This window comes from Scyliorhinus torazame, unplaced genomic scaffold (assembly GCF_047496885.1).
Source record: "Scyliorhinus torazame isolate Kashiwa2021f unplaced genomic scaffold, sScyTor2.1 scaffold_714, whole genome shotgun sequence".
NCBI lineage: Eukaryota > Metazoa > Chordata > Chondrichthyes > Carcharhiniformes > Scyliorhinidae > Scyliorhinus > Scyliorhinus torazame.
Genome location: NW_027308441.1, coordinates 28,470 through 53,763, shown reverse-complemented (window position 1 = coordinate 53,763; position 25,294 = coordinate 28,470). Strand labels below are relative to the sequence as shown.

The following is a 25,294-nucleotide window of genomic DNA, read 5'->3' as shown; positions in this document are numbered from 1 at the left end:
GCTACCGTGCTGCCCTTAAGAACAAATAAATCTACACTATATCATTTTACCGTAATCCATGTACCTATCCAATAGCTGCTTGAAGGTCCCTAATGTTTCCGACTCAACTACTTCCACAGGCACTGCATTCCATGCCCCCACTACTCTCTGGGTAAAGAACCTACCTCTGACATCCCCCCCCATATCTTCCACCATTCACCTGAAATTTATGTCCCCTTGTAATGGTTTGTTCCACCCGGGAAAACTATCTCTGACGGTCTACTCTATCTATTCCCCTGATCATCTTATAAACCTCTATCAAGTTGCCCCTCATCCTTCTCCGTTCTCATGAGAAAAGGCCTAGCACCCTCAAACTTTCCTCGTAAGACCGACTCTCTATTCCAGGCAACATCCTGGTAAATCTCCTTTGCACCTTTTCCAAAGCTTCCACATCCTTCCTAAAATGAGGCGACCAGAACTGTACACAGCACTCCCAATGTGGCCTTACCAAAGTTCTGTACAGCTACATCGTCACCTCACGGCTTTAAATTCAATCCCTCTGGTAATGAACGCTAGCGCACACTAGACCTTCTTCACAGCTCTATCCACTTGAGTGGCACCTTTCAAAGATGTATGAACATAGACCCCAAGATCTCTCTGCTCCTCCACATTGCCAAGAACTCTACCGTTAACCCTGTATTCCGCATTCATATTTGTCCTTCCAAAATGGACAACCTCACACTTTTCAGGATTAAGCTCCATCTGCCACTTCTCAGCCCAGCTCTGCATCCTATCTATGTCTCTTTGCAGCCGACAACAGCCCTCCTCACTATCCACAACTCCACGAACCTTCGTATCGTCGGCAAGTTTACTGACCCACCCTTCAACTCCCTCATCCAAGTCATTAATGAAAATCGCCAGCAGCAGAGGACCCAGAACTGATCCCTGCGGTACGCCACTGGTAACTGGGGTCCAGGCTGAATATGTGCCATCGACCACCACTCTCTGACTTCTATCGCTTAGCCAGTTTGTTATCCAACTGGCCAAATTTCCCACTATCCCATGCCTCCTTACTTTCTGCATACGCCTACCATGGGGAACCTTATCAAATGCCTTCCTCAAATCCATGTACACTACATCCTCTGCTTTACCTTCATGGACATGATTGGTCACCTCCTCAAAGAATTCAATAAGACTTTGAAGGCAAGACCTACAAATCCGTGCTGACTATCCCTAATCAAGCAGTGTCTTTCCAGGTGCTCAGAAATCCTATCCTTCAGTACCCTTTCCATGACTTTGCCTAACACCAAAGTAAGACTAACTGGCCTGTAATTCAAAGGGCTTTCCCTAGTACCTTTTTTGAACAGGGGCACGACATTCGCCACTCTCCAATCCCCTGGTACCATCCCTGTTGACAGTGAGGACGAAAAGATCATTGCCAACGGCTCTGCAATTTCATCTCTTCCTTCCCATAGAATCCTTGGATATATTCCGTCAGGCCCGGGGGACTTGTCTATCCTCAAGTTTTTCAAAATGCCCAACACATCTTCCTTCCTAACAAGTATTTCCTCGAGCTTCCCAGTCTGTTTCACACTGTCCTCGCCAACAATATGGCCCCTCTCATTTGTAAAGACAGAAGAAAAGTACTCGTTCAAGACCTCTCCTATCTCTTCAGACTCAATACACAATCTCCCGCTCCTGTCCTTGATCGGACCTACCCTCGCTCTAGTCATTCTCATATTTCTCACATATGTGTAAAAGGCCTTGGGGTTTTCCTTGATCCTACCCACCAAAGATTGTTCATGCCCTCTCTTAGCTCTCCTAATCCCTTTCTTCGGTTCCCTCCTGGCTATCTTGTATCCCTCCAACGCCCTGTCTGTACCTTGTTTCCTCAGCCTTACATAAGTCTCCTTTTTCCTCTTAACAAGACATTCAATCTCTCTTGTCAACCATGGTTCCCTCACTCGACCATCTCTTCCCTGTCTGACATGGACATACATATCAAGGACACGTAATACCTGTTCCTTGAACAAGTTCCACATTTCACTTGTGTCCTTCCCTGACAGCCTATGTTCCCAACTTATGCACTTCAATTCTTGTCTGACAACATCGTATTTACCCTTCCCCCAATTGTAAACCTTGCCCTGTTGCACGCACCTATCCCTCTCCATTACTAAAGTGAAAGTCACAGAATTGTGGTCACTATCTCCAAAATTCTCTCCCACTAACAAATCTATCACTTGCCCTGGTTCATTACCAAGTACTAAATCCAATATTGCCCCTCCTCTGATCGGACGATCTACATACTGTGTTAGAAAAGCTTCCTGGACACGCTGCACAAACACCACCCCATCCAAACTATTTTGATCTAAAGAGTTTCCACTCATTGTTTGGGAAGTTAAAGTCACCCATGACTTCTACCCTGTGACGTCTGCACCTTTCCAAAATCTGTTTCCCAATCTGTTCCTCCACATATCTGCGACTATTGGAGGGGCCTACAGAAAACTCCTAACAAGGTGACTGCTCCTTTCCTATTTCTGACTTCAACCCATACTACCTCAGTAGGCTGATACTCCTCGGACTTCCTTTCTGCAGCTGTTATACTATCTCTAATTGACAATGCCACCCCCCCCCCACCTCTTTTACCACCCTCCCTAATCTTATTGAAACATCTATAACCAGGGACCTCCAACAACCATTTCTGTCCCTGTTCTATCCAAGCCTCCGTGATGGCCACCACATCGTAGTCCCAAGTTCCGATCCATGCCATATGTTCACCCGCCTTATTCCTGATGCTTCTTGCGTTGAAGTATACACACTTCAAGCCATCTCCATGCCTGCAAGTAATCTCCTTTGTCAGTGTTCCCTTCCCCACTGCCTCATTACACGCTTTGGCGTCCTGAATATCGGCTACTTTATTTGCTGGACTACAAATCCAGTTCCCATTCCCCTGCCAAATTAGTTTAAACCCTCCCGAAGAGTACTAGAAAACCTCCCTCCCAGGATATTGGTGCCCCTCTGGTTCAGATGCAACCCGTCCTGCTTGTACAGGTCCCACCTTCCCCAGAATGCACTCCAATTATCCATGTACCTGAAGCCCTCCCTCCTACAGCATTCCTGCAGCCACATGTTCAGCTGCACTCTCTCCCTATTCCTAGCCTCGCTATCACGTGGCACCGGCAACAAACCCGAGATGGCAACTCTGTCTGTCCTGGTTTTTAACTTCCAGCCTATCTCCCTAAACTCATTTATTACCTCCACACCCCTTTTCCTACCTACGTCGTTGGTACCAATGTGCAGCACGACTTCTGGCTGCTCCCCCTCCCCCTTAAGGATCCTGTAGACACGATCCGAGACATCCTTGCCCCTGTCACCCGGGAGGCAACATACCTTCCGGGAGTCTCGCTCGCGACCTCAGAATCTCCTATCTATTCCCCTAACCATTGAATCTCCTACAACTATTGCTTTTCTATTCTCCCCCTTCCCTTCTGAGCCCCAGAGCTAGACTCAGTGCCAGAGACCTGGCCGCTAGGGCCTTCCCCCGGTAGGTCATCCCCCCCAACAGCGTCAAAAACGGTATACTTATTTTGAAGGGGAACGGCCACGAGGGATCCCTGCACTGTCTGCCTCCCCCCCCCCCCCCCGCACCTGACTCTAACCCAGCTATTCTTGTCTTGTACCTTGGGTGTGGTTACCTCCCTGTAACTCTGCTTTATCGCCCCCTCTGCCTCCCGGATGATCCGAAGTTCATCCAGCTTCAGCTCCAGTTCCCTAACACGGTCTTTGAGGAGCTGGAGTTGGGTGCACTTCCCGCTGGTATAGTCAGCGCGGACATCGGTGGTATCCCTCACCACCCACATCCTACAGGAGGAGCATGCAACTGGCCTAGCCTCCATCCCCTCTTACCTTGCAGAATATAGCTGCCCTGTGGACCAACTGGATCTCCGCCCTCCGACTCTGCTCCCAGTCAGCTGCACTCTCTGTAAACTCCTGGATCCCTTCTCACTCTTTGCGGAAATGGAGGAAACAAAATGCAAGCAGCACCTTACTCCCTCCTCACTTTACTCCGTCAGTCACCAAACTCTCACTATAGCACTCAAATGCACCAAATTCAGCACTCCCTCAGTCACCAAACTCTCACTATTGCACTCAAATGCAGGAAATTCAGCACTCTCTCAGTCACCAAGCTCTCACTATAGCACTCAAATGCACCAAATTCAGCACTCAGTGCAAACACAGCCTGCACTGTAGGGGATCACTTTTATACTGTGAATCTAGCCTCTAAAGACTTGTGATTCGGGCAGCACGGTAGCATAGTGGTTAGCATAATTGCTCCACAGCTCCAGGGTCCCAGGTTTGATTCCCGGTTTGGCTCACTGTCTGTGCGGAGTGTGCACGTTCTCCCCGTGTGTGCGTGGGTTTCCTCCGGGTGCTCCGGTTTCCTCCCACAGTCCAAAGATGTGCAGGTTAGACGGGTTATCCATGTTAAATTGCCCTTAGTGTCCAAAAATTGGCCTTAGGGTTGGTTGAATGGGGTTACTGGGTTATGGGGATTGGGTGGTGTGGGCCTCGGTAGGGTGCTCTTTCCAAGAGCCGGTGCAGAGTCGATGGGCCGAATGGCCTCCTTCTGCTCTGTAAATTCTATGATCTATGATTCTGTGGAATTCGCTACCCCAGGTTGCGATGGATGCAGGGACAGTGAATACATTTAAGGAGGAGTTAGAGAGATTTTTGTTGGTAATGAGTGGAAGGGTTATGGAGAACGGGTGGAGTTGAGGCCAGTATGGGATCAGCCAAGATCTCATGGAACGTGTTATGCTCAGGAGGCTAAATTGTCTTCTCCCGCTCCTAGGTCATGTGTTATAGTGAGGACGTATTCTAGCTGAGATCAATCGCCCTCTTCATCTGTAACATTGCAGGTAACAGATGAGGAACACATCATCCGTGATAGAATGGCAGGGCAGACTCGATGGGTCTAATGGCTTAATTCTGCTCCTGTATTTTATGAACTTATCTTTTGCGCGACTTCGTGAGTTTCAAACTGAGGGGAAGGAACATTTTCCAACTCAGAATTTATGCGCAATTAGGGCAGGGAGTGAAAAGTAACTTTCTCAGCTTTTTATTATTTGGTTTCACCATGGACAGTGTTCGACTATTCACCGCCCGCCAAGCCCTTAAACAAAAGCTAAAACTCACAGCCTTTTTTCTATATCCTCATGAAGTGGACGAAACAGAGATACAACAGACACGTTACAGACAAGAATGGGATTTGAATCCACGTGTGCAGAGTACAATGGATTATTGTGCCTCACCTTAACCACGTGGTACAACCCCTTTAGTTCATGGAACTTTAATATCTGATCTTGTCACAGACAAGTAGCCGAAGCACCCCACCAATGTACAATCAGGAGGACGTTCATCCACGAGAGGTGGCAGAAGGTAATAATGGGAGAAGTGAACCCGGTAACCTCGATTGCACAGTGGGGAGCCGAAGAAGAAGTGGTGGCAATGTGGGGTTAAGCCCCAAATACGTCTGCCTCCGTTCGTCCCTCCTGTAACCCAACTCGATGCAAGTGGCCTGACAACTTGGAATAGTTTGTCACATCAGTGATTGCAGATCCATCGTGTAAAAATGAATCCCACTTCCGTGAAACAATGGGCGAAAAATCGACGGGGATGGGATTCGAACCCACGTGTGCAGAGCACAATGGATTAGCAGTCCATCGCCTTAACCACTCGGCCACCTCGTCGCACAAATCTTTGCGTCAATACGTCTTAATTCGTTTTGCATCCATGAACTGATGGAAATTATTTGCCTCTTTCTATTCAACCAGGTATTCAATGGGGAAAATGCAGCGATGGTGGTATAGTGGTGAGCATCGCTGCTTTCGAAACCGTTGACTCCGGTTCGATTCCCGGCCAGCGCAGTAATAGTTGAATCGGATGTTTTTGCGCGACATCCTGAGTTTCAAACTGAGGAAGACTGGTCAACTGTTTCTCATTCAGAATTTATGCGGATTATCTAAGTGAGGTGTTTAAGATGCGAAAAGGTGTAGATACTGTAGACGTGGAGTTGATGTTACCTGTTGTGGGGCAGTTTAAAACGAGAGGTCATCATCTTAGAATATGAGGAGGCAAATTTAAAAAAGAAAAACTACTTCTCCCAAAGGGTTGTAATTCTGTGGAATTCACTTCCTCAGAGTGTGGTGGATGCAGGGACAGTGAGAAAGTTAAGGAGGACTTAGAGAGACTTTTATTGGTAATGAGTTGAAGTGTTCTGGAGAACGGGCAGGACGGTGGTGTTGAGGCCATTATGTTTGATCAGGCAAGATCACATGGAAGGTTTTACGCCCAAGAGGCTAAATTGCATATCCCAGCTCCAATGTTATGTGTTCTCGGGAGGAGGTGTTCTGGCTGATATCTCAATCGATCTCTTGTTCCGTAACATTTCAGGTAGCAGATGATGAACATTTCAGTCATGATCAAATGGCGGGCAGACTCGATGGGTCGAATGGCTTAATACTGCTCATATATCTGATGAATCTATCGTTTGCGCGGCTTCATGGCTGTCAAACTGAGGGAAAAAAATAGTTTCCAACTCAGAATGTGTGTGCAATTATGGGGGTGGAATTAAGTAACTTTCTCGTCATTTTCTAAAGTGGTTTCAATATGGAAAGTGTTCGATTATTCACAACCCCAAGCCCCAAACACTAAAAATCACAGCATTTTTCCGTCACCCTCATCAAGTGGATCAAACAGAGACACAACAGATACGTTACAGACGAGGATTGGATTCGAACTCAAGTGCGCAGAGCACAAAGGTTTCTTGTGCATCCCCTTAACCACGTGGTACAACTCCTTACTTCATGGAACTTTAATATCTGACCTTCTCACAGACAAGTGACCGAAGCAACCCTCCAGTGCACAAACAGGAGGATGTTCATCCAGGAGAGGTGGCAGAAGGTAATTATGGGAGAAGTCAACCCGGTATCCTCGACTGTACTGTGGGTAGCCGAAGAAGAACTGGTGTCAAAGAGCGGTTAAGCCCCAAACACGTCTGCCTCCGTTCCACCGTCCTCTAACCCAACTCGATGCAATCTGGCCTGACATCTTGGAATAGATTGTCACATCAGTGATTGCATTTCCATCTTGGAAAAAGGAGGCCTACTTCCGAGAAAAGTGGATTTAAAATCTACGAGCATGGAATTCGAACACACATCCGTAGAGAACAATGGATTAGCAGCACAGCGCCTTAACCACTCGGCCACTTCGTCCCACAAGTGCATTTGTCAATATGTCTTAATTCGTTTTGCATCCATGAACTGATTGAATGTATCAGCCGCCTTCTATTCCACCTGGTGTTCAGAATTGGAAATGCAGCGATGATGGGAGAGTGGTGAGCAAAGTTTTCTTCCAATCAGTTGTCCCAGTTCGATTCCCGGTCATCGATCTAATAGTTGAATCGGATGTTATTGTGCGACATCGTGAGTTTCAAACTGAGGAAGACTGGTCCACAGCTTCTCACTCAGAATGTATGCGTCATTATCTAATTGAGGTGTATCAGGTGCCAAAAGGTATGGAAAAAGTTGACGTGGAGCTGTTGCTTCCTCTTGTGGGGCATTCTAAAAGGAGGGGTCATGCTCTTAGAATAATAGATTTAGTCACGAGTTGAATGGCGCAAGGGAAGCGTGCTGGGCCCGTAACCCAAAGGTAGATGGATTGAAACCATCTTCGGCTATTCATATTCTCATTCACACCAAACGAGAACTAGTTGCTATTTGTTAGCAGCACATCTACCTTTTAGGGCAGCACAGTAGCATTGTGGGTAGCGCAATTACTTCGCAGCTCCAGAGTCCCAGGTTCGATTCTGGTTTGGGTCACTGTCAGTGCAGAGTTTTGCACATCCTCCCCGTGTGTGCGTGGATTTCCTCCGGGTGCTCCGGTTTCCTCCCACAGTCCAAAGATGTGCAGGTTAGGTGGATTGGCCATGATAAAATTGCCCTTAGTGTCCAAAATTGCCCTTCGTGTCCAGAATTGTCCTTAGTGTTGGGTGGGGTTACTGGGTTATGGGGATAGGGTGGAAGTGTGGACCTTGGGTAGGGTGCTCTTTCCAAGAGCCGGTGCAGACTCGATGGGCCGAATTGGCTCCTTCCGCACTGTAATTTTTTTTAAAATTGAGTAAAAACTACTTATCCCAAAGGGTTTATGATTCCGTGGAATTCGGTACCCCAGATTGCGTTGGATGCAGGGAGCGTGAGTAAGTTTAAGGAGGGGGTAGAGAGATTCTTATTGGTAAGGAGTTGAAGGGATACGGAGAACGGGAAGACGGTGGAGTTGACGCCAGGATGGGATCAGCCAACATCACATGGAAGGTGTTAGGCTCAGGAGGCTAAATTGCCTACTCCCGCTTCGATGTCATGCGTTCTAGGGAGAAGGTGTTCCTGCTGATAACGCAATCGACCTCTTTGTCTGTAACATTGTAGTTCGCAGATGGGGAAGATATCAGCCATGATAGAATGGCGGGCAGACTCGATGGGTCTAATGGCTGAATTATGTTTCTTTATTTTATGAACTTATCTGTTGCGCGACTTTGTGAGTTTCAAAATGAGAGGAAGAACGAGTTTCCAACTCAGAGTTTATACGCAATTAGGGCAGGGAGTGAAATAAGTAACTTTCTCACCTTTTTATAATGTGGTTTCAACATGGACAGTGTTCGCCGAATTCACCACCCGCCAAGCCCGTGAATCAAAGCAAAAAATCACAGCATTTGTACTTCATGCTCATGAAGTGGACCAAACAGAGACACAACAGACACATTACAGACGAGGATGGGATTTCAATCCACGTGTGCAGAGTACAATGGATTATTGTGCGTCTCCTTAACCACATGATACAACTCATTTACTTCAATGGAATTTTTATATGCGATCTTATTCCAGGCAAGTAGCCAAAGAACCCCTCCAGTCTACAAACAGGAGGAGGTTCATCCTGGAGAGGTGGCTGAAGAGAATTATGGGAGACGTCATCCCGGTAACCTCAACTGTACTGTGGGTAGCTGAAGAACTGGTGTCACGGTGCGGTTCCACTGACGACGTATCCACCGGCACATATAGTGACGAAGACTGACAGGTTCAGAATGTCTCTTACACTCTCACACATTACCCGAGTGTGACAGGAATCCCCCATTTACAAACAGGACCAGAGAAGGGCAGAGAGTATGCACCTCACTCCCACATACAACATGTTGACGGATTCAACACCACCAAAATATAAGAAAAGATCATCACCACATATTATCTTCTCGAAATCCCGCCGTCCCAACTTTAATATAATAAAAACAATTTTTATCAGTTGTGTCTCACTCTAATCTGTGAACCTCTCTCTACCACAGTGTGTTGACATCTACTGGCCACGACACAGAACCGCAACAGAGCGGGGGTGATTCACATGAACTGTCGGTGATAGAATGTGATCGGGTGGACGGAGAGGTGTTAGAAGTACGTAAAATTTAAACAATCTATATTCATGCATTTCCCAATGGAATTGGTGGAATTTGGAAGTGTTTATCTTGAGGATCAATTGAGCAGAGACTTTAAAGCATTTTATCTGTGGTTCCCTCTGTGTGAGCTTTACAATGTTGTACTGTGTCATGCTGTCCCCTTCATTCCTAGGACGAGACTGCAAGAAGGATTCTGAAAGGTATTTGCTGCAAAGCAAACAGGAACGTGCGTTATGTTTACTTTTGCTGTGAGGTAGAATGTAAATAGCAGAGAATAGCCTCGATTCCTCGACCTCGGGCTAATGACCCAGCACGCTTCCGCTGCGGCACTCTGCTCCTTAAACCAGGGGCTACAACATTACTGCCTGGCTGTAGCCACACAACTATTCACTTCCGCATTTGTTCTTTCAACAAGAACACACGTTTGAGCACACTGATTCTGGTCTGCATAGTTCAGTTAATTTACTTTCGAGCTGAACGGTTGTTCTATGAAGGGGATGTGATTTATTCTGTGACGTTGTTCTGATGAGAAAGTGGGGAATGACTGGAATCACCTTCATAGAAGGAAGTTCGGGACGGCAGTTTCATCTCTCTGGGAACATTGATCACGCTCTTACTGATTTCTTCAAGCTTTGCTTCAAGTCCGACCCCAGAGAAGATCAACTACGAGCAAAGTGGCGCAGCGGACGTGTGCTGGACCCCTAACCCAGAGGTCTATGGATCTAAACCATCCTCTGCTATTTATATTCTCACTCACACGAAACGGAAACAAGTTGCTATTTGTCAGCAGCACATCTGCCTTTTTCTTTATTAGTATCAACGTTTTGCTTTCAGTCTGATCCGCTCTTTGGCACCGGTTCTTCAGCTACCCACACTGCAGTCGATGTGACTAAGTTGACTTCTCCCAGAACACTCTCCTGGCGCCTCGACTGGATGACCGTTCACCTGTTTGGACACTGGAGGGGTTGTTCGGCTCCATGTCTCTGAAACCAGCACAGGGAGCAGCTGTGGAGAGAGATTGCAGTCGCCAGAATGCAACTCTCCAATTGTATACTTCACGTCGCTCAGATCTTAGACTCTCAATATCTTCGTGTGGGGAACAGGTCGAGCGGGAATTCGGTTCTTGTTGATTGGAGCAAACTGATCAATGCAGCAATGAGAAGCTCCTTAACCCCCAGCGGGTTGGATAAGAATGGCACTCAGATGCAGGACTCTGTCTATGGATCAAAAGTAGGGAAAGCATCTATTGTTTGAAATTAAATGACGATGAAGATAGAATTTATGTCGATTTGTAAATTGATCTCAGTTTGGACGACATCCGAGTGGTCTAAGCTGCTGCGTTTAGATCGAAGTCTCCACTAGAAGCGTGGGTTCGACTCCCATTCCTAATATTGACTTTTTCTCCATGAGGTTAAATTTCTCCAGCAAGATTTTCAACATCAGGAAGATCCAATACCTCCCTTTGAGTGGAAAAGCGTTGGTCTCAGGACATGAGATTCCTGTTTAAATACGCACAGCAAGACCACACAGGCAAAAGCGCAGTTAATGCCTCGATAATCTGCTTCAGTGACTCTGGTTGATGAATTAATATTGAGCACAGGACCCCGGGTAAAATTCGTCTTATCTTCTTGTAAATAGTCTGGCTGGTTAGAGTGTTCACATCCTTCCGAGAGGGGAAGTTGGAAACTCGGTTTCTATTGTGATTTACTGCTGGATAAAACTTTATTTCCTTATTGGCCCCCTGTGAGGTATTACTGGATAACGTTATTTCTCTATATTGCCCCTCTGTTAGGTACTATTGGATAACGTTTCCAGTCCAGCATTGACAAATAGTTACCTGGACTTTAAAGCATTTTCTCTGTGGTTCCCTATGTGTGAGATTTACAATGTTGTAATCTGTCATGCTATCTCCTTCATTCTTGGGACAAATGTCGGGATGAGACTACAAGAATGTTTCTGATAGGTATTTGCTGCAAAGCAAACAGGAACGTGCGTTATGTTTTCTTTTTGTGTCAGGGAGAATGTAAATATCAGAGAATAGCCACGATTCCCTGACGTTGGGCTAATGCCCCAACACGCTTCCGCTGCGGCACTCTGCTCCTTAAAAAAGGAGCTACGATTTACTGCCCTGCGGTAGCCACACAACTATTCACTTCCTCATTTTTTCTTTCAACTAGAACACACGTTTGAGCACAGTAATTCTGGTCAGCAAATTTCAGATAATTTACTTGCGTCCTGAATGTTGTTCTGTGAAGGTGATGTGATTTCTTGTGTGACGTTGTTCTGATGATAAAGTGGGGAGTGACTGGAATCATCTTCATAGAAGGAAGTTCGGGGCGGCAGTTTCACCTCTCTGGGAACATTGATCGCGCTGTTAGAGATTTCTTCAAACTTTGCCTCAAGTCCGACCCCGGACAGGGTCAAGCACGAGCAGCGTGGAGCAGCGGCCAATAACCCAGAGGTCGATGGATCCAAACCATCTTCTGCTATTCATATTCTCAATCACACCAAACGGAAACAAGTCGCTATTTGTCAGCAGCACATCTACCTTTTTCTTTATTAGTATCAACGTTTTGCTTACAGTCTGATCCGCTCTTTGACACCTGTTCTTCAGCTACCCACAGTATAGTCGAAGTGACAAAGTTGACTTCTCCCAGAACATTCTTCTGGCGCCTCTCCTGGATGAACGTTCTCCTGTTTGGACAGAGGAGGGATTCTTCGGCTACTTCTCTGTGAAAGCAGCACCGGGAGCAGCTGTGGAGAGAGATTGCAGTCGCCAGGATGCAACTCTCCAATTGGATACTTCACGTCGCTCAGATCTTAGGCTCCCAATATCTTCGAGTGAGGAACAGGTAGAGCGGGAATTCGTCCCTGGTTGATTGGAGCAAACTGACCAATGCAGCAATGAGGAGCTCCTTAACCCTCAGCGGCCTGGACAAGGATGACACTCAGATACAGGACTCTGGCTGGTGTTCAAAAGTAGGATAAGCATATCTTGTTTGAAATGGAATGATGATGAAGATAGAATTTGAGTCGATTTGTGCACGTATCTTAGTTTCGGCGACAACGCATCAGGGTGACCGAGCGGTCAAAGGTTCAGGTCGCAGTCTCTTTTGGAAGCGTGGGTGCGAATCCCACTCCTGACATTGACCTTTCCCCCACGAGGTTAAATTTCTCCAGCGAGATTTTCAACCTCACGAATGTCCAATACCTTCCTTTCAATGGAAAAGCGTTGGTCTCAGGACATGAGATTCCTGCTTAAATACGCACAGCAAGACCACACAGGCAAAAGCGCAGTTAATGACTCGATAATCTGCTTCAATGACTTTGGTTGAGGAATTAATATTGATCCCTGGACTCCGGGTAAAATTCGTCTTCTCTTGTAAATAGTCCGGCAGGTTCGATTGTTCACATCCGTCCGAGAGGGGAAGATGGGAACTTGGTTTCTATTGTGATTTGTTGCTCGATAAAGCTTTATTTCCTTATATGCCCCGTGTGAGTTATTACTGGATATCGTTATATACCTATATTGCCCCTTTGTGGGGTACTACTGGATATCGTATCCGGTCCAGCTTTGACAAAGTGTCATCTGAACTCGAAACGTTAACTCTTTTCCCTCCCTACAGATCTGGTCAGACCTGCTGAGACTTTAAAGCATTTTCTCTGTGGTTCCCTCTGTGTGAGCTTTACAATGTTGTAATGTGTCATGCTGTCTGCTTCATTCCTGGGTTTAATGTCGGGATGAGACTGCAAGAAAGTTTCTGATAGGTATTTGCTGCAAAGCAAACAGGAACGTGCGTTATTTTTACTTTTCGTGTCAGGGAGGATGTAAATAGCAGAGAATAGCCTCGATTCCTCGACCTCGGGCTAATGACCCAACACGCTTCCGCTGCGGCACTCTGCTCCTTAAACCAGGAGCTACAACATTACTGCCCTGCGGTAGCCATACTATTCACTTCCTCATTTTTTCTTTCAACAAGAACACACTTTTGAGCACACTGATTCTGGTCAGCATAGTTCAGATCATTTACTTTCGTGCTGAATGGTTATTCTGTGAAGGTGATTTGCTTTCTTCTGGGACGTTGTTCTGATGGGAAAGTGGGGAGTGACTGGAATCACCTTCATAAGATGAAGTTCGGGGCGGCAGTTTCACCTCTTCCGGGTACATTGGTCACTCTGTTACTGATTTCTTCAAACTTTGCCTGTATTTATAGAACGAATACACAAGCAATGAAGCGGGAGAATGTATTAAATCAGAGATTGGATATTCTTGTAACCAATATGGCTGTAATGGGAATCCTTCATTTTCCGATCAATCGGGATGAACAGATCGCTCAGTCAGAAATCAGATATCTGGGGATTTAAATGTGATTACTACAGTGATAATATTTAACCATGTTAATGTTATTTTGCTCCAATTGAAACGTGTCACGAATACCTCGTTCCCTTCAGCCAGGAGATGGCAGCAGTGCGCAATAGTTTGGGTCTCCTGATTGAGTCCACAGATCTCGATAGGAATGGAGCTGCTGCTTCCCGGGGAGCTGCCAAGCAAGAGGCACAGATACTGACCAACTGCACCCGCTCCAAATAGATTCCCCAAATTACTGAACAAAACAAAAACAAGCACAAATCATATTTTAAGAAACTATGACAGTGACTCTGAAAACAATACACCATCACCTCTGAAAGAATCGATTTGCTGTAACTAATTAAAGATGAACCGTTTCAATATCAGCCGTAATTCCTTAGCAGTTCTCAGACAGGCACCGACTAGTTAGAAGTTTGCTTCACTTTTCAAGGTCTGGCTCAATAAAATCAATCACAGGCCCATGATCTGCTTTCCTCCTGTTGTCAGACACATCCACTTTGTACAAGGGCGTACTAACTGGTTTTCAGAGTAAGAGTCAGACTGCAGTCACTTCGTTCTCTCTCGATCCCTTTATCCCAGAACCACCTCACAACCAGGAATGGAACTTCTCACAGAGCCAAGAATGGAATAGTTTGTCGATTCTTCCACTGATTCAGGACCGCCCATCGCCAGGATGTATTCGTCCAAAAGAGTTGGGATGAAATAGGGCTGAGTTTCACTGTGTATCCAATCAGTCCCCGGAGAAGCACAAAAACAGTGAGTGAGGGAGAGAGAAAGAAACAAAGAAACAGATAGAGAGATAAAATATGTTCCATTTTTAACACGATCTTTTTACCCAAAAATACATTCAGCTGAATGAAACCGAACCACGTTTCCATTCGCTGCCGTTGCTGCTTCTCCTTCCAAACATTGCAGGAAACGTTATTATTTATTGATTGTTGTTTTGTGTGAGAGCTTCTTTCTATGTCGTTCAGTTTCCAAAACAAATGCTGACTGATTCTGATATAGGTTCAAACCGTTCATTTACAAACATTGCGATTCAGTGGCTCGCGCGCGGAGTTCAGCAAACACTTCGAATCACAGTCGCTGCGAGCAAGGCTCGAACCAGCGCGGGGAAACCACATTGATTTCAAGTCCAACGACTTAACCACTCTGCCATTGCAGCTATGTCTAGAGTGTCATTCACTAGTAATTTGGTCGATAGAATACATTCAAAAACCAGCCTGGAATCACTCCAGGAAGTTATTGCATTCAAACGATCAAACGGTGTTTATGTGAGGAGGGGTTGAATCTTCGTGGAAAATGACCATTGGATTTGGAGAGAGGCCTTGAGAGACTCGAAAACCTCAGCTCCCTAAACGCACAATTCCACCGATTAAATAGATTGTGGAACAACATCAGTTACATTGTAAATATATTAGAAATTCAAATGGAACAGGACCAGACTTTACAGTCTGGAAGACAATTTAAATGATGAAATCTAGAAATTACAGCACAGAAGGAGACCTGTGCAGGCCGAACGGTCACCTGATGACCTGATGACGCAACTAAAATGGTCACGTGTCGGGATTCCGGCAGTTCCCCGGATCGCGGTCAGAGCACAAGCCAGGAGGAGCTGCTCAATTATTAAGTCAGTTATTTTTTATTACATGTCATTGGTCGCCAGTCATTGAGAGACCAGCATTTCTACATGGTGTCAGGAGTGGGCAGTATGGCAGAAGAACTTCACCGCATCAACATGCTTGTATCACAGAATCGTAGCATATCCAGCTCAGAAGTAGGCCATTCGGCCCAACAAGTCATCATTGACCCTCCGAATGAGCACCGCAGCAACTCTCTTCAAGAAGCGGTTTAATAAATAGCGCATCAGCAGCCCGGCTAGCTCAGTCGGTAGAGCATGCGACTCTTAATCCCAGGGTCGTGGGTTCGAGCCCCACGTTGGGCGCTTTCTTGTTATTATCTGAAAATATTGATGCTGAATGAACTGTCTTCATAACAGGGACATAACCTTGACTGGGAATCCAGAGGTCTAAACTAACCTCGTGACAAAATTTAATAAATATGGAATTAAAATTGCTTCTCAGTAACGGCGCTGCTTCCGACGGATCTTACTTCCACAACTGGGAACACATTACACAGCAGATAATGATTTGACACAACTCCAGTGAAGATCTGTCACCGGCAGTATCACGGTTCCATGGCAGAGAGCACGGTTACACAGCAGAGAGCTCAGTTACACAGCAAGATATAATTTTACAAACAGGGCCTCTCTGTGTGCAGCAGAAAACACATTTTCCTAAAAAAACAGTTTCTCCATCTCGGCACCTTTTCTGTGTGTCATTGTATGTGTGTCCTGATAGTCTCTTCCTGATTTTTTGAGTATCTTTCTCTGTCTGTTACAGCAGTGCTGCTGTTGTGTATTAATCTCACTTTTCCCAAACAGTAATTGTGATTGATAGATACAGAAACATTTCCAAACTGACATTCAGGACCAATGTCTGATAGAGACTGAAACCCACCCTCACATACAGTCCCAGACATTGACTCATAATGAAGGAATCCTGCTCTCACAAACTGTTGAGACTGGGGTGCAGAGTGTTCCCTCCACTCGCGAACACTACCTGTGATTTACAGATACAGAACACATCTCAGTCAGTTGAGTAGCAGAGTTTGATGGGTACGACATGTATTCCACAATCACCTTCTCTGCGCCAGATAATCAGATGCAGACGACATGCGGCGTCTGTGTTGGTTTAACAAGGGTTTTGCCCAAGAACAGGAACAGATTTACACAATATCAGGGTATAAGACGTAGGAGCAGAAGTAGGCCATTCAGCCCATCGAATATGCTCCGTATTTCAATGAGATCATGCTTGATCTGATATATGACGTGTTATGGCCTTATACGGTGGCACATTATCACAGTGGTTACCTCACAGAGCCAGTGATCCGGGTTCAATTCCAGCCTTTGGTCACTGACTGTGTGGAGTTTGCACTTTCTCTCTGTGTCTGTGTGGGTTTCCTCCGGGTGCTGCGATTTCCTCGCACAGTCCAAATGTGTGCGGGTTAGGTGGACTGTCCATGCTAAATAGACCCTTAGTGTTCAGAAAGTTGGGTGGTGTTCCAGGGATGTGATGGGGACACAGAGGCTCTTTCAGAATATCGTTGCAGAGTCCATTGGAAGAATGGCCTCCTTTTACATTTTAAGATCTCATGATAATACTAATGTCCACTTTCCCGGCATTTTATCTCTAGATTTCATGGTGAACCTTTAAAACCAGCAATCCCACCAAGCCTCAGGTAGCGGTAACTCCTCAATGGTCGTTAATTTCCCGGCTGTCAGTCATTTGGCCAGTCTTGAGTGAAGTCACATCCTGGAAATGTCATACATTGATCCAGTTCTAAAATAAATTAAGTCCCTGATGACCATAGGCCCTTTGAGTGTAAGATCTGACTGGTGGTGATTTAACCTGAGGATCACCATACTTCAGGCGAGGAGCAATAATAATAATACTAATAATCTCTTATTGTCACAAGTAGGCTTCAATCAAGTTACTGTGAAAAGCCCGGAGTCGCCACATTCCGGCGCCGGTTCGGGGAGGCTGGAACGGGAATTGTGAGATGGCGGGGTTTTCATGTTTCAGGTCTAGTATAACCGTGTGATCTCAATCTAATTAATTCGGTTTTCCTTCTGCTAATCTTGTCTCACAGTGAGGCAAACCTCACTGATTTGATAGACGAGTGATCGTTCTTCAGTCTTGTCATGGACGGACCCGCTGAATATGGAGGCATATCCTGTGTGGCGGGATTTAGCTCCAACTCAAGCTATAAGTTTGTGGATGATACCACTGCGGTAGGTCGTATCCCAAACAATGACGAATCAGATACAGAAGGTAGATAAATCACATGGTTGCATAGTGCACTGTCATGTGAGTGTACATTTAAGACATGTAAGTTTAAGCAATGTACATTTAAGAAAACAGTGATGTCAGAGAGTGGGTGGAGCTGGGCTTTAGGTCAGCCATTTTGCAGATTTTTACTTTCAGTTTAAAAAGCAGCTTGTGTGTTTCTGTGTGTTTCCAGAGAGCTGCAAGTTTGAAAAGAGATTGGGAGTGTCTTCGTTTGCAGGGTGCTGGATCTCTGACATAAAAGACAATTTCTGGATCATTTGGGTGATTTAAACGGATAATTGTAAAGCCTTCAACCTGATGTGATTCTGTTTAAATGTGTTAAGTCTCTTGGAAGTTTGAAGGAACATGTTAAGGAATTGTTTCTGTTGCAATATTTTCTGAGTTATCTTTGAAGAAAGGGGCGTTAAGAGATCCAATGTTTATTTAAGATGTTAAGTTGAGTTCATGGAATAAACAGTGCTTTGTGTTTAAAAGCCCACGAGTCCATAATTGTATAATAATAATACACCAAGGGAAAAGCCGTGTGCTAGGAAAAGCAACAAATCCATTAAAGGGAGAGGTTGGTTGAACTCCATGATACATTTTGGGGTTCTGAAAACGCCTCACCCATAGAAATTGGGGGCTCGTCCGGGATCAAAGTCTATCTATTGGATTGGCTTTTGTGAACTTAAAGACAGTGAAGGATTGTTCCTTTTCCGGTGTGGTATTTTAGTTTACGTGGGGAGAGTGTTGTGAACAATGGTTCTTTCAGAGGCTCAGAAGTTTTTGGGGGTGGAGAATGTCACACGAAGTACTTTACGGGCAGAAACGAAAAGCAGTCTGTTAGATTTGGCAAGAACATTGCAGTTAACCTTACCTGACAAAATGCGAAAAGATGAAGTAATTATGGCGGTGGTTAAGCATTTAAATTTGCATGCGATAGAGTTTGACTCATTGGAAATGGCAAAAATTCAGTTGCAAATTAAACAAATGGAACATGAGAAAGAATGAAAGCGGCTTGAATACGAGAGGGAGAGAGAGGAAAAAGAAAGAGAAAGAGAGAGAGAGAGGAAAAAGAAAAAGAGAGAGCAGAAAGGCGAAAAGAAAGAATAGTCCTAGCAGAACAAAAAGAAAAAGAAATGGAAATACAGAGGAGGGAAAAAGATAAAGAGAGCGAGTTTGAACTTCAGAAAATGGCCATGAAACATGACAATCAGTTAACATTGGCAGACGTAAAGGGAAACGTACAGCTGGATGATAGTGATGAGGATAGTGTGAAAGCGCGTCATAGTCAAAGGCTTGGTGGGAAACTATTTAAATATGTCCAAGCACTGCCACGGTTTGACGAGAAGGAAGTGGAAGCCTTTTTCATTTCATTTCAGAAGGTAGCTAAACAAATGAAATGGCCACAGGACATGTGGGCGTTACTGATTCAAACAAAGCTGGTAGGTAGAGCGAGTGAAGTGTTTGCATCACGACCGGAGGTGGAATCTGGAACGTATGAGCAGGTGAAGAAACCCATCTTAAGTGCATCTGAGCGAGTGCCTGAAGCTTACAGACTAAGGTTTAGACATTTAAGGAAAGAATTTGGTCAAACATACATGGAGTTTGAAAGGCTGAAAGAGAGTAATTTTGATCGGTGGATAAGGGCTTTGAAAATAGACCAAATGTATTAAGTTCTCAGAAAATTATACTTTTGGAGGAGTTTAAAAATTCAATTCCTGATGTATTGAGAACTCATGTGGAAGAACAGAAGGTTAGAGCTGCGAAATTAGTATCGGAAATGGCAGATGATTATGAATACGTTCATAAATCAAAGATTGTTTTCCGACATCAGTTTCAGCCGATGAGGGATAGAAACTGGGGACATGAGGAATATTCAAGTGGTAAAGGTAAAGGTGATATGATGGGAGACAATAAAGGGAGTGTACCTCTGATTAAAAAAGAAATCCAGGAGGGTGGAAAAGAAATGAAAAGTTTCAAATGTTTTCACTGTAATAAACTAGGCCATTAAAGTCACAGTGTTGGTGGTTGAAGACAAGCACTGAGAAGGGTGATGTGGTAAAACAGGATAAGACGGTGGGGTTTGTAAGAGTGGTAAAGGAAATCCCAAGGGACGCGAAGGAGGTGCAAACAATTGTACAGCCTGTTCAAGAAGTAATTGTTAAGAAGGTGCCAGATGTATTTAAAGAATTTACTTGTGTGGGTAGAATTTACTTATGTGTATCAAGAGGAGCAGGTGAAGAAGTCACAATGTTTTGAGATACAGTGGCTAGTCAATCTTTAATGGTAAAAATGAGGAATTATGTAGTTTGGGAAGAATGTTGCCAGTAAAGGTGGTGATATGTGGAATTCAGGGTGAGAGGAGTCGCGTTCCATTGTATAAGGTGAAGTTGGAAAGTCCAGTGAAGAATGGTGAAGAGGTAGTAGGAGTAATAGATAAACTATCTTGTCCAGGAATACAGTTTATCTTGGGTAATGATATACCTGCATCGCAGGTGGGAGTGATGCCTACTGTGGTTGATAAGCCAGTGGAAAATCAGTCAACTGAAGGGTTGAAGGACGAATATCCTGGGATTTTTCCGGTTTCTGTCGTAACAAGGTCGCAAAGTTGCAGGTTAAGACAAGAGGAGAAATCAAAGAGTAAAGGTGAAGTTGAAGTGCAATTATCAGCAACAATTTTTGATCAGATGGTTGAAAAAGAGCAAGAACAGGTGGAGGATGAGGCGGATATTTTTAGTTCAGGAATATTTGCGGAGTTATAACAGAAAGATGTAGAAATAAAACGGATATATCAGAAAGCATATACGGAAGAGGAATCTGAGAGTATACCAGTGTGTTATTACCGGAAACATGATGGCCTGATGAAAAAATGGAGACCTGTACATATGCAGGCGGATGAAAAGTGGGCAGAAGATCATCAAGTAGAATTGCCGATAGGGTATAGAAAGGAGGTGTTGCGAGTTGCACATGAGGTACCAGTGGGAGGTCATTTGGAAATAAGGAAAACACAAGCTAAAATCCAAAATTGTTTCAGTCGCCTGGACTACATAAAGATGTAGTTAAATTTTATAAATCATGTCGCACATGTCAAGTGATAGGGAAACCTCAAGCAATGATAAAACCAGCGCCCTTAATACCCATTCCAGCATTTAAGGAACCTTTTACAAGGGTCCTAATCGATTGTGTAGGACCGCTTTCTAAAACAAAAAGTGGGAATCAATATCTTTTGACTGTAATGGATGTGTCTACTAGGTTTCCAGCGGCCATTCCAGTACGTAATATTACAGCTAAAAGGATTGTGGAGGAGTTACTTCATTTCTTTACTAGATATGGACTACCACCAGAAATTCAATCCGATCAAGGAACTAATTTTACTTCAAAGTTATTCAAAGAAGTTATGGATAGCTTAGGAATAAAACAATTTAAATCAACTGCGTCCCATCCAGAATCGCAGGGAGCGTCAGAAAGTTTGCATCAGACATTAAAGCCAATGTTGAGGCCGTATTGTCAAGATTAACCAGAGGATTGGGATAAATGAATCCCATTCGTATTGTTTGCAATTAGGGATGCACCTAATGAGTCTACCAAATTTAGTCCTTTAGTCCGCCTAAATTGATTAAGGAAAAATTGGTGGGTGTGAAATCGGAAATTACACTATTGGATTACGTGTCAAATTTTAGGAAACGATTAAATAGAGCAGGAGAATTGGCTAGACAACATTTGAAAGTTGTACAAAATGGAATGAAATGGGTAGCGGACAAGAAATCCAAAGTTCGTAGTTTTGCCAGTGGGGATAAAGTTGTTACCAGTGGCAGGGGAGCCTTTAAAAGCTAGGTTTTGTGGACAGTATCAGATTGAAAGGAAATTAAATGAGGTGAATTAAGTGGTAAAAACACCAGATAGAAGGAAGACTCACCGAGTGTGTCATGTGAATATGCTTAAAAGGTACTTTGAAAGGGAAGGAGAGAAAAAGGAGGTTTTAATGATTCTAACTCAAAGTGAAGAACCAAATCCAGATGACTGTGAATTTGACATCCTCAAATTAAATTGGATAATGAGGATGTTCTTAACATTTGGTATGAATTGTTAAGTTACCTTCCAGAGGAAAAACGCACTGACCAGAGAGAGTTATTGAAATCACATGGGCAAGTTTGTAGTGATAAATTGGGTAGTATTAAAATGGCTATAAATGATGTAGATGTAGGAAATGCTGTTCCTATCAAACAACATTCATATAGACTTAATCCTTTAAAATTGGCACAGGTTAACAAAGAGATTGAGAGTATGCTTAAAATGGCATAATTGAAGTGGGTAGCAGCCAATGGAGCTCACCCATAGTGATGGTACCTAAACCAGACGGTACCCAACGGTTGTATGTGGACTATAGAAAGGTGAATGCAGTTACAAGAACTGACTCTTACCCTATCCCACGTTTGAATGATTGCATTGAGAAAGTAGGACAATCTGCTTTTATTTCCAACTTCCAGATATGGAAAGAACATTTAAAGCATCGTACTTCGATCGACTTCAGGTGGCGGGGTTGGTAATGAAACTAGCCGAAAGTGAATTTGCAGGAGCGCGAGTTACTTTCCTTGAGGAGTTTCTGATATCCTCAAGAGGAAGGGAAATAATGCGATTTCTTAGAATGAGTGGATTTAATCGAACTTTAGTGCAAACGTTTTGTGGCGTGATTACTCCACTGATGGAATTGCTGAAGAAACGTAAAAATATTCAATGGACAGCGTACTTTCAACAGGCATTTGACTGCCTGAAAGCTGTGATCACCAATGTCCCTGTATTGGAGAATTGCAAGGGACCATGTGGTCAGATTGAACTAAAGTATCTGATTCTAAAGAGAAATGCAGAGTAGTAGAGGAATGGATGGATCATTATCATAGAATTTACAGAGCAGAAGGAGGCCATTCAGCCCATCGAGTCTGCACCGGTTCTTGGAAAGAGCACCCTACCCAAGGTCAACACCGCCACCCTATCCCCATAACCCAGTAACCCACGGGCAATTTTGGACACTAAGGACAATTTATCATGGCCATTCCACCTAACCCGCACATCTTTGGACTATGGGAGGAAACCAGAGCACCCGGAGAAAACCCACGCAGACACGGGGAGGATGTGCAGACTCCGCACAGACAGTGACTCAAGCCAGAATCGAACCTGGGACCCTGGAGCTGTGAAGCAATTGTGCTATCCACAAGGCTACCGTGCTGCCCCCGTGCAGAGATCTCGTGCAGAGATTTTGTTCAAAGAGACTGTCAATCGAGAAGGATTTCGGTTGGAGGAAGAATAACATAGAAAAAATGGACTATATTATTATACCTGTTTGCATGTGTTGTTTTTTTTTAAGCGAAAGTGTATATTTACTGTGTATATTTCTTAGTGAATGGTGCAAAAGTGAAAAATGAAACCATCTTGAAATTGAAGTTTTTTTTTCTTGGGTGGAGGTGTCATGTAAGAGTACCTTTAAGACATGGATGTTTGAGCAATGTACCTTTAAGAAAACAGTGATGCCAGAGAGTGGGTGGAGCTGGGCTTTAGGTCAGCCATTTTTCAGGTTTTTACTTTCAGTTTAAAAAGCACCTTGTGTGTGTCTGTGTGTTTCCAGGGAGCTGCAAGTTTGAAAAGAGCTTGGGAGTGTCTGTGTTAGCAGGGAGCTGGATCTCTGACATAAAAGACCATCTTTGGATCATTTGGGTGATTTAAACTGATGATTGTAAAGCCTTTAACCTGATGTGATTCTGTTTCAAGGTGTTAAGTCTCTTGGAAGTTTGAAGGAACAGTTTAAGGAATTATTTACTGTTGCAATATTTTCTGAGTTATCTTTGAAGTAAGAGGTGGTAAGAGATCCAATGTTTATTTAAGATGTTCAGTTGAGTTCATGGAATAAACAATGTTTTGTGTTTAAAAACCCACGTGTCCATAATTGTAATCCCACACCTAGGGAAAAAGCCATGTGCTAGCAAAAGCAACAAATCCATTAAAGGGAGAGATCGGTAGAACTTTCTGATACATTTTGGGGTTCGGAAAACGCCTCGTCCATAACAGTACCTAAAACAGCCTGTCTCTAAATATCGGAAAGACCAAGGAACTGATCATCGACGCCATGAAGCGTTGCACAACACACACACCCGTCTGCATCAATGGGTGCGAAGTGGAGATGGTCGATAGCTTTACATCTCTGGGGGTCGCCATCACCAACAGTCTGTCCTGGTCCACTCACGTTGATGCAACAATCTAGAAAGCCCAACATCGTTTCTATCTCCGAAGGAAGGACAAGAAATTCGTCATGTCTGCTTCGACTCTCACAAAATTGTACAGATGCGCCATAGAAAGCATCCTATCGGGCTGCATCATAGCTTGGTATGGCAACTGCCCGGTCCAACTTGGCAAGAAACTGCAATGTGGTGAACTCAGCCCAACCCATCACACAAGCATGCCACCCGCACAGTGATTATGCCTACAACTCCCGCTGCCTCAGGACAGCAGACAACATTATCAGAAACCCTCCCACCCAGGTTTTGACTTTTTATAGACTATTTCATCAGGCAGAAGGCACTGAAGTCTGAAGACCCGCACATCCAGACATAGGAACAGCTTCTTCCCCACAGCTACTAGACTCCTCAACAACTCTCCCTCGGACTGATCTGTTCCCTGTAAGAACACTATTCACGACGCCCTATGCTGCTCTTGCTCATGGATTTACTTTGTTTGTCCACTTGTTCCGCACTGTAACCAATCACTGTTTGTCGATGTACCATTTGTCAATGCACTGTGTCGATTATTCTTTTTTTGCCCACTCTGTATGTAATGTGTATGTGCCTTGGTAGCAGAAAAATACTTTTCACTGTACTTCAGTACATGTGACAGTAAGTCAAATCAAAGTGGTTCCTCTCTCCCTACCCGATCAATTCGTCTCAATCAGAACAAGACTGAATTTTGAATTCTCGTTTTTCCAACACAGCTCGATGCAATCCGGCCTCACAACCTGGAATGGATTTGCACGTCAGTGATTGCAGATCCATCATCGGAAAATGAGTCCCACTTCCGAGAAAACAGCGGATGAAAAATCGACGAGGATGGGATTCGAACGCCGTTACAGAGCGCAATGGACTAGCAGTACATCGCCTTCACCACTCGGCCACCTCAACCGACAAGTGCATGCGTCGAAACGTCTTAATTCGTTTTGCATCCATGAACTGATGGAAAATATCCGCCCAGAGTCCAAAGATGTGCAGGTTAGGTGGATTGGCCATGATAAATTGCTCTTAGTGTCCAAAAGTGCCCTTAGTGGTGGGTGGAGTTAGTGGGTTATGGGGATAGGGTGGGGGTGTTGACGTTGGGTAGGATGCTCTTTCCAAGAGCCGGTGCAGACTCGAAGGGCCGAATGGCCTCCTTCTGCACTGTAAATTCTATGATCTTTGACTCCAGCCCCGTGTTCAATGTTGGAAATTCAGTGTTTTTCAATAAAATGAATTCCCATCACATTCAGGGACCTTTATGAATGGACTGATGTGAAACACTTCAATATTATTTCCAAGA

General features: G+C 44.5%; 2 non-coding genes across 2 annotated transcripts; one reads left to right on the top strand and one right to left on the bottom strand.

The window, feature by feature from the left end:
• Positions 1 to 5,647: 5,647 nt before the first annotated feature.
• On the bottom strand, positions 5,648 to 5,729 carry trnas-gcu (transfer RNA serine (anticodon GCU)). Its single transcript has one exon. It is a non-coding gene; the product is annotated as a tRNA-Ser (tRNA).
• Positions 5,730 to 15,719: 9,990 nt separating this feature from the next.
• Positions 15,720 to 15,792, top strand: trnak-cuu (transfer RNA lysine (anticodon CUU)). The gene has a single exon. It is a non-coding gene; the product is annotated as a tRNA-Lys (tRNA).
• Positions 15,793 to 25,294: the final 9,502 nt, after the last annotated feature.